Source organism: Lycium barbarum, chromosome 5 (genome assembly GCF_019175385.1).
Source record: "Lycium barbarum isolate Lr01 chromosome 5, ASM1917538v2, whole genome shotgun sequence".
Taxonomy (NCBI): domain Eukaryota; kingdom Viridiplantae; phylum Streptophyta; class Magnoliopsida; order Solanales; family Solanaceae; genus Lycium; species Lycium barbarum.
The window spans coordinates 12,689,491-12,700,364 of NC_083341.1; the positions used below are offsets into that span (position 1 = coordinate 12,689,491).

At 33.8% G+C, this 10,874-nt stretch overlaps 1 long non-coding RNA gene and 1 pseudogene across 1 annotated transcript; one reads left to right on the forward strand and one right to left on the reverse strand.

Moving 5' to 3' along the window:
* Positions 1–3,692: 3,692 nt before the first annotated feature.
* LOC132642298 (monothiol glutaredoxin-S1-like) lies at positions 3,693–4,291 on the reverse strand (annotated as a pseudogene).
* A 533-nt stretch (positions 4,292–4,824) lies between these two features.
* Positions 4,825–8,618, forward strand: LOC132640491 (uncharacterized). Its single transcript, XR_009582247.1, has 2 exons — positions 4,825–6,125; positions 8,090–8,618. It is a non-coding gene; the product is annotated as an uncharacterized LOC132640491 (long non-coding RNA).
* Positions 8,619–10,874: the final 2,256 nt, after the last annotated feature.

Sequence of the window (10,874 nt, forward strand, 5' to 3'; positions counted from 1 at the left end):
TGAAAGTAGGTTGAGGTCCTAAATTCAAGTCTCATAGCCACACAGTCATTTTTTGAAAATAATCTCCACATGCTTTGCTTGTGACAAATAACCAGGTCCGCACACATGAGGAAGCGTGTTAAAGACGTAATTAATAAAATAAAATTATATTTTTCTAACAATTTAAATTTTTAAATGAAATGGTCACAGACGTTATTAAGAAAATGATTACCTTCGAAATATTCTCTGATCATACAACATCATATTTAATGAAGCGAAAAAGATAGATTTTATTCCAAAAACTTGTAAACTATTCCTTATCTGCAATTATGGTCATTTATCTTTTGAGTTTTATGTCACTTATACGTTGTCAAAATAAGTGTATTAGTTTAAGATCCGATCCATAGAGTAGATTACAATATCATGAATAGGGAAGGATGATCACGTATAAGCTATAGTGATTGTTAAAAAAAATAAAAAAAGATATCATTTTTTTGTCTTTACAAGTGAAATTGAGGTAGATATCTTCTCGAATTAAAATCCATTATTCTCTTTCAATCCCATAAAACATGTTGGCAATATCTTCAAAAACATGCATTTGCATGAAGTCCATAATATTATCCGTACCAAGAGGAAAGAGATGGTGAAGAGGGATCTAGATAACTCTCCAACTTTATAATTGACTTTGCTTTAGTTAGCTGGATTTTAGAATAAATTCTATTCAAATATTCCAAACAGTAAATGATGAGAAAAAAAGAGTCTGCCCTTAAGCATGCAAGAAGAAAAAGGGTCGGTTGCAACTTCGAAAGGCCATATATTGGGTGTGTACTCTAAGAAAATTTTGTGTAATTTAGTTTATTTATGTTCTGATGTTTGGTTATCAATAAGGAGAAAATATTATTTCAAGAATATTTTATACTCCAATCGTATCAAACACTATAGGGTAAGTTAAGGGTGACGGGGTGGTAGGGTGAGGTTGGGAGATGAGAGTTGTGGCAGAGCCAGCCTTGCGTGTCAATTGGTACCCTTTCGTTGAAAAATTACACTGTGTAGATAATAAGTATTTTCTTTTATGTATATATCATATGTATGTTGAAATTTGAATTCCCTTAACGTGTTAACTTCTTTATATATTTTGACTCTCCGTAGTAAATTCTTGCTCTACCATTGAGTGAGAGCAGGGTGGGCGTTGGGGGCCAGATGAGAGTGAGTATTGCTGGTGGGGAGGAGATAACTAGAGTAGAATAAACTTATCGTACTTGTTTTCCCTACTTCACAGGAAGGTCAGTCCCCCGATTTTAAGAAAGTAATTTTCCTAAAGCGCCAAAATGAAAATTTAATTTTGGAATAGCAATATCAAACACACCCATTATCTCATCTTGTTCTTTTATAGAAAATATATATGTTAATTTAATGATCCGCTACTTAAATTGATTTTCTCAAAAGATTAGTTATATTGTCATTTTATTTATTTCCCTTCCTTTTCCTACGTGGGATTGAGCCCATGAATAGTGAAAGAAGAATAAATAGACAGATCGTTGGTGTGATCGACAGGATATACCCGCTAGATAAGTGGTACAGTACTGTGACACTACTTTTACTAAATTACAGATTTACAACTCAAATCTTATTTACATGATAATTTATATTATCTTTTTTATTTTATCACTAGATTTTAATAGTTAATACCTCAACAATAACTATTTCAAAAGATTTTGGGACAACTGACAATGTTTTTCGTAAGTTGGACATGAACACTGAGGATTTTTAAAAGCCATCTATTGAAGATAGATAAGAATTCTAAAATTTGATGGATTTGATATTTAAACTAAGTTTATATACTCTAGTAATTTTGTAGTTGAAATTCAGCTAGAACTTCTTCTTATAGACGGACAGATCATTATCAGATCTATGTACTTAACATCTTTTTGATAAAATCTGATGCTACTTTGATAAGAAGTATTTTGTCCGTTTTACATTAAAGTTAAACGAGATCGATTCGTAGCATCCTGGGCAGCCCTTTATGCTCCTAAAATTTTGTATTCTCTCTCTTGCCATTGAATGAACAGCTAAGTTCCAAAAAGGCACAGCCACAAACAACTTTAAAAAGGCAACGCCCAAACTCGTCCCTCGTTATTTCCTTTGTGACAATAGCATAGTGACGCTAGCAACATTAAGGGGTCGTTTGGTTTGAACACAAATTATGATGGGATTAAATATGTTGAGATAAGTCATACTGGAATTATTTATGTTGGAATTAGTTATCCTGATGTTGTTTCTTATTGATTGTTTGGTTTATTATATTAAAGGTAACAAGCATTGCATTACTTTTAAGAAAAAGTTATTTGTTTACAAAAAGACCCTCCACCTTATGTAGTAGAAAAAGGGTTTTGAGAACCTTGGGGCTATTTTAGTCAATTTTACTATTTTATCCTGGGATAAGTTATCCCAGGATTACTATTCCACCCTCTAATGGGTATATAAGTTATCCAAGCACTATTTTTAATCTTGGGATAACTTATTCCATGATTAGTAACCAAACAAAGGATAATGTGGTACTAAATTTTTATCCCATCACTACTTTTGCTTATCCATCATACCAAACCATCCCTAAGTAGTCATAATGGGATGCTTCCCTGTACAAAACTTCATTGGGGGTTTTCCCATTCAAAACCGAACAACTATTGATCAAATACCCCGCAGTCAAAACACATTCTCCCAAGAATCTGATTGGAAGATGACACTGAAATCTCAATGCTGGCGCCACATAAGAATGTGACGGTGTTTTCTTTCGACTCTTCCATTTTGCTGAGGTGTCCCTAGTGATATTTCCTTATCAAAACGTGATAGCTTAATTAGATTGTTAATCAAATTTAAGAAGTAGCATTTGTTTAAGATTCTATTTTCAAACGTGTACTATTTTATTTTACTAAAATAGTCAATAGAAATATGATAAAGTTAGACTAAAGGGGTATAAAAGTCGTTTAATATTTGAAGGATATTTTGGCCAATCAATAATTATATTCCTGCTTTTAAAATAATATAGATAGATAGATGTATGGTGTACGTAGAGCTTTGAAATAAGATCATGTATTTTGATCCAGAGAAATAAAGTAATCGCTCGGTGTATTTGATACGTAGAGCTCAATAGTTTCGGTAGTGGTAGCGATACTGACACCAAAGAAGGCTAGTAATTGAAATTTGTCTTACCGATCTTCCTAATTTCACAAATAGCCATTCAATATTTACTTTGTTGCACCAAAGTAACTGAATTTTATATTGTGATGAAAAATACACTTAGTTTTGCTAACTCAAAAAAGTCACTAAGTAACTTTTTGTAACAAAAAAGAATCACTCAATTTTTCCGAATTAAGTATTATAGAAATAATTTTATGTCCGCACAGTCGTAACGCTGAGTGACTTTTTCATTGAAAAAAATAATCTAATGACTCGGATACAATAAATTAAGTGAAAATTTGAGTGGTTCCATAAATTAACGCTCATATTCCATCTTAGGAACAATAAAAGTTCAACGTGTTGAACCCCCAACATAGAAGAAAACCAGAACACTCATATGATCTGGATCTAGAAAATGTGTTACATTACATTAACTGGAAACTGATAAATTATTGTACAAGAACTATATTATTATTTAAGTTGTGGTAAAACCATATCTTTATTAATAATTAGTACATCAAAAAATATCTGGGTGATCATAAAAACAATAATCACCAAAGATACAAGACTAACTAGCTGCTGCATGCGACTATATATTATGAAACTCCTTACTAGTAGTAGCCATCTTTGTTCAAGGAGTTCATTAATTGACACTCCTTCCTTGAAAAATTATGCCGCTTAGACAGGCTAATTTTTATTTTTTTAATTGTATATGTAATAGATGTTGAATTGCACTTCTATATATAAATATAATATAAGTTTGAATTTCCCTGAGTGAAAATTATGATTCTTCCACTGCTTGATAGCTAATAAATTGATGTCTATATCAAAATAGCATTAGCCTTTTGAAGTAATTGTTTGAGCTTGCCTCTAACATTAAGACTCATAATCTCAGTAGAACCACCAACAAACTCTTCCCCAATGAACACTGCTGGAACACTTGATTTACACCCTAGTAATATTCAACTAATGCCTTCTCCATTTGCTTCCCATTTGAAACTTTATCAAGCTCATAAACTATAGGATTTGCTCCAAAACCTCGAATTAGGGTTTCGATGCTGTGAGAAAAGCAGCAAGTGCTTTTGCTGGAAATTACTACTGGACTTTCTGCTCCCAACTTCATCATCATATCCATTTTTGAACGTCAAAAAACAAATGCTCCCATAAATGCTCTATTAATGCATTACGAAGTGCAAAATGAGCATCTTTGTTCTTAATTTTTTCGTATCGAGCTAAAAATTGTTCAAATCGGTAATTTTCATCTACTACCATTTCTACTGTTGGAGTTGGACCTTCCCAAACATCTTGAATTGGTGCATTAAGATCACGCTCATCCTCGATTATCATGTTGTGCAGTATAATACATGTAGTTAATATATCATGTAGCACTTTTTTTCTCCAAAAACGTGGCGGCCCTGCAATAATTGCAAAATGAGATTGCAAAACTCCGGATGCAAGTTCAACATCTTTTCGACATGATTCTTTTTTCGTCGCGAATTATTTCTTCTTTTGAGATTGTGGCTCGTGAACAGAGGCGGAGCCAGTAAGGGCCAAAGGGGGTTCGTCCGAACCCTCTTCTTTTGAGATGTAAAATTTGTAGACACGTAATTTTGACCCTCTCCGCGTGTTTCACCGTATAGTGTTTAAATATTTCTTTTGATTTTAATTTTTGACTAGGCTTATTTGCGAAAATAAAAAAGAACAAAAATATTTGCTATTTTTAGAGTACAAATTTTGTGTTTTAAAGAAAGAAAATTACAAAAATATGCTTTATAGGTTTTAATTTTGCTTAGCCAGTCATTTATTTTAAGATTTTTTTTTCGGTTATCTAAAAATAGTTATTAAATATTTTTTGTTTTTATATTAAAAAAAAGCAAATAGAATTGTACCACCTCACCACAAAATGACAAAGTTTGATAACAAATTTTATCACAAAAGTGAAGGGGTTCACGTGAATTGAGTTAATATATTGTTGAGGGTGGGGCCCAAAAAAAAAAAGAAAAACAAAGAAGAAAAGAAAGTGAAAAAGGGAATATACACGTACAGCATATAAAAGAATGGAACGGGGAATCATTTTTTGGGGGAGAATAGATATATTATAGAGAGAGAAATCAACGGACAAGGGAGAGAAAAGAAAAGATCCCATCATCCTCCTCGTGATATCATCATCTTCTTCATTTATTTTCCATACCAAAACCCACCATTAAACTACTAGCCCACCACCATCGTCCCCCATCCCCTGTTCTCATTTTTCGATCAGTCACCACCCGTCCCCACACCATAAAAAAAAAAGCTAGCCGCCATTTTCCCCTCCTACACTACACATCACCGCCGTAATGACCTAAGAATCATAATCAGTTTTCTTCACGTTAAAAAAAAAAAATCCAAAACCTATCAGCCGCACTTCCAACCTACACCTAAAAGGATTCAGCCGCAACTCACATATTCACATAGAAGATTTTCCTAAAAGCTAGATCATCACTAATCCATAGACGGACCATCATCAACACAGCCGTAATACACATTTTTAGGAATTTTTTATGCCCCCGTACTTAGCAGCAAAAAGAAAAAAAACACACACACACACACTTCAGCTCATTCACATGCCCTGAGACAATCTCTTTGCTCCATTTTTCTGTAGGTTAGTTTCTTCTTCTTCCATAAACTAACACATCCCAAAACCACCATAGAACGACCATCGGAGCGTCGTAGTCACCATTAAAACCACTATAAAATAGCTCTGTTTTCTACCTTCTCTACCATATAAACACCCACTAAAAAGAGCCAAGACAGTGTCTTTTCGATGGAGGTAAATGGACGTTTCCGAGTAGCGTTCAAGGGTTCGAGTTTGTCGAGGTTTCCGGTGAGGCTCTCTGATCGTGTTTGCTATTTCCGGTAGAAGTACAACACCAGATTCGATTGTATTTTCATCTTTCTGATAAATTGCAAGAAGATTTTATTCCATAAAGGTGCAATCTTTATTTTATCTCTGTTATTATCTCATTCGTTTGTTGTATCCCTTTAAATGCTTGCGTGTTTAATTGGTCTCGTCTTCATAGCACGTCCATTTGATTTTTTCCTTTAGGTTCTGTTAATGTTATTTGTTGAGTTCGTGTTTTAGTGGTAACTATTTGGGTTATAATTGTTTGTAAATTCTGTTGGCTTTTAGCTTAGATCGAAAATTGCCCTTTGCTTATTCTTGAATTCAGTTGTTGGCAATGAGGTAGGTTATAGAGTGATCTGGAAAGGAGTATAAAATTTGGGTTGAATCAACAAAAAATGAAGGGAAAAAAAAAAAGACAAGATTGGTTTTTAAAGTGATTTAGCAGTGGTTGGATTGAACTAAAATGATCAGTATTATAGTAGTGTAGGAATAAATGATGAGCACCGACTAAATTAAAGGTTCTGGGAAGTTTTTAGCCACTACAGTGTCTGCCAACTTCGTTTCCTCGAGCACCTTTTCTACCTGTGGTGCTAACTAGTAAATATGCTAATTTATTCTACTCAATCATTTCCGTTCTTTTGTTTGTTGGTTTAGTCTAAAATAATTTTGAGGCCTAGACTAATAGCTAAGGGCCCGACTAATTAATTAAATACTAGTGTGAGATGAGCGAGACGGAGTGCGAATTATTTCAAATCCCGTTGCAAGTTGAAAAAAGAGCGAAAAAAAAACAATTGTAAGGGAACGAGATGGGTTGCGAATTTATTCAAAACCCGTTGTTAAAGAAAAAAATGACTAATATAATTTTAAGTCTCGGATTTTGGAGACAAAGAATTGCCTCTAACGCTAGACCAGCTTTAGGCACGTTTTAAGACATTTGTTTCAATTAAGAATGCGGTTACACATCTTATTTCGAGACATTTTTTTAATAACTCAAGGATGCGGTTACGCACCTTGGCTAAATTCGTTTTAATAGTTAATCTTGTTTCGAGTAAGAATGCAGTTATGCATCTTATTTTGAGACGCTTAAAAGATACGGAATGCGGTTACGCATCCGAGTTAAAACCAATAAAAAGTTCAACAAATAAAAGTACGAGCAAATCAAGGCTCGGATACATAAAATATCCAAAATTAATTTAAGCTAAGCATAAGTCGATAAAGCGACCGTGCTAGAACCACGGGACTCGGGGAATGCCTAACACCTTCTCCCCGGTCAACAGAATTCCTTACCCGGTCTTCTGTTTTCGCGGACCATAATAAAAGAGTCATTTCCTTTTTATTAGGGATTCATAAGGTGGCTTGGAACACCAAAACTCAATTCCAAATGGCGACTCTGTAAATAAAATAATCCCTTTTCAAAACCGTCACTTCAAATGGAAAAACCCTTTAATAATAAAAACCTGCGCGTTCTACGCGTGAGGCGCCAAAAAGGGGGTGTGACAAAATTAATATTATAAAGATATTACATAAAAAAATATTTAGGTATGTTAGGGACCTAAATGAAAAAATTAAAATTTATAATATGTTTAATTAAAAGTGTTATAGAATAAAAAAATAATAATAAAATATTGATGAATAGTAATGGTGTTGATGAATAATGTTGCACCAAAATTTGGTGTAACACTTTTCACACACCAAAATGGTGCGAGTTTGGAGCTCCAAAACACCATTTTTTTTTACACCAAAATAGGATTTGGTGTAAAAAAATGGTGCAAGGTTGCAGATGGCCTTATAGAGCTAATTATATAACTCTGCTCTGTGGTGCAGCAGCCTTTGTCTGAGGAGTGTCAATTGACATAATTCATCTAGAAAATTACATTGCATAGATATGAAAATCTCTTTTTTTTTTTTTAAGTATTTATCATATGTTGAATCTCCTCAGTCTTTCTGTCTGTTTACTTATCATATTTTGAATCTAGCAAAATTCTAATTCTGCCATTGAGCCTTCAATGTCTATTTTTGATACCTTTTATATGCTTCCTAATTGGTTAGGTGAGGATTGCTTTAGAATCTGAGAAAAGGGACAAAAAGGAGAAGATAAATCTTCTTGAAGAACCATTATGGACAATGTATTGTAATGGCAAAACAAATGGCTATGGTGTGAAAAGAGAAGCTACAAAAGAAGATCTCAATGTGATGGAGATTATCAAGCCGGTGTCGATGGGCGCCGGCGTCTTGTCGGGAAAATCCGACATGGAAAGGCCGGATGGCAAGATGACGTACATGAGGGCACATTTTGAACGTGTGGTTAAATCAAAGGATGCTGAAACCCTATACATGTTGAGCCCAGATGCAAATGATGGACCTGAATTGAGTATTTTCTTTGTAAGAATATAATGTGTATACAATGATCTTTGGGTCTTTTAATTTTATTATTAGTTGGATCCCCTCTAAAAATGATTAGTGAGGGATTTATGATAGAGTTTAGGCTAGATATATCGTCAGTGTAAGAATTTATTTACACAATCAAGCCACCAGGGTCAGGAACGAAGCTACAATTCTGATTATGGATTCAACAGAATTCATTAGCTTTGTCCTAGCATGTTGTATTTGTGTTAAAAAATTTATTTAATACGTATAAATTATTTATCATCGGCGAGATGACGTACATGAGGGCACATTTTGAACGTGTGGTTAAATCAAAGGATGTCGAAACCCTATACACAGATGGACCTGAAATTGAGTCTTTGTAAGGATATAATGAGTACAATGATCTTTGGGTCTTTATGTTATTAGTTGGATCCCTCTAACAATTATAGTGTGGGTAAGATAATGTAGAGTTTATGATGTTAAGTTATATACATTATTGGTGTGAAGATATTTTTATATAATCAGGTCATTAGGGGCGAAACGATGGAGAAATATATAATTGTGCTTAATTACAAGTTCGACAGAGTTTAGTAGCTTCGACTCAAACCCTGTATTTATGCTAATAAATGCACTGAATATGTGTAATATAATTTATCTAGAAACTAATAATTACGTAGTCTTTTTCTAAAAAAATTAATCTAGAAACTCAAAATCCTAACTCGTCGACCTATCATTCATTGGTTAGGGTTTGGGGAAAAGGCTATCTGGAAGCAATTAATCTCTTCTTTTTTGAAGGAGCTTAGTGTGTTGCGTGTTCTCTTTATTCTGTAGATATACGATCCTAGGAAGGAAAGTCCGAATTTTTTATGTAGATCGATCAATACCGTTATATTCAAGTGATCGCTCCGAGCCGAACAAGATTGGAAAATAGCCTTAATGATCGTTCGTAATTGGCCTAACATTTAACGTACATATGTCATGTTTGTTTTTGTTTTTGTCTACCGTTACAAGTCACTAAAAGAATATTTACAGGTAAGCCTCCTTAAAATGTGAGATATGTAATCTTGAAAATAAAACAAGTTATTTACCTGCTATAGGAGGTAAAAGGGATCTAATGGAATAATTTTTTTTATACTGACGATGTATATAACTTAAACTCTTTATTATATATGTATATATAAGTTATATTATCGTAGGTCTTTATTGCAGTTTGATTTATTATCATGCTCAAAAGTCGGCATTGTTCAATGTATATTATTCTAATTTTAAAGGAATAAGGCATAGAAACACCCATAAACTTTTTTTTTTTTTTCGTATTACTTACCCCTTGAAATTATTATTTACCGCATTCACTAAATAACTAATACAAAAAATTAGTTAAAACACATTATGTGCAACACACGTTTACTATAAATAAAAAATAGGGTTTGAATATGTTTTTTCATTTGATTCTTTCAAAACTAAACAAATAATTATACTAAAGTCCTGTTAATCGCCAGGACTTATATGTGGCAAGACAATTCCTTGTCCATACATCAAAAAATCATGGTGATCCACTAGGGGTTGTGAACAATGTGTTCCAATACAGCGACACAATTTATACTACATTCTAGTGATTGGCAGAACTTGTGGCAAGATAGGTCTTTGCCCGTCTATTCATACTTATGGCGATCCACTAGAATTGGACTTGGTGATGTACCGTGAAATTACGGGATATTCGATGCTAATTCCTTAGGCTTTTGTGACTCTTCAAGCACTTTTGTTGTTACTTTTTGTGTATTTACATCGTTTTGTAGGATAAGATGCCCGGAGAGCATAACGGAGCAAAACAGATCAAAATAGAGCAAAAATAGAACAATCAGCACTTTCTGGCAGCATCTGCATGTTGTGCATGCAGCATCTGCGAGTAGCAGATGCTGCAGCATGTTGAACATGCGAGCAGCAGGTTGTGCAGCAGATGCTGACAAAGAAATTGGCACAACATGCTACGGTTTTGGCACAAAATGCGACTAGCATGTTGTACCTGCGACACAACATGCGAGTAGCATGTTGTGCACGAGGGTATTATTGTCCAGATTTTGTTCCCGTTTTTGGAATGATATAAATACTCTTTTAGGGTTTGTAAAACACATCTTTGGCAGTTTTCTACAAGTTTTGGAGACTAGATTTCTACACCACATTTTGGGGTTGAAGATTTGAAGATTTGGTTGAGCATTTCTTAAACCTTTAATTCATTTCTTCAATTTCTTGCTTTGTATTGTATATCTAAGTGTGTAGTGTTTATTTTCTTCACTTGAATCTTGTTTATGGAAATATTCTAGGATTAAAGTGTTGGATGAAACCCTTGTTTTGCTTATGTATTGAATGATTTTTATTGCTATTGAAGTGGGTCTTTGTTGATTTAATTAATCTTGTTCTTTAAAGTTTCTTAAGGGATTAGCTAACCCTAAGACTCGCCCATTTACTT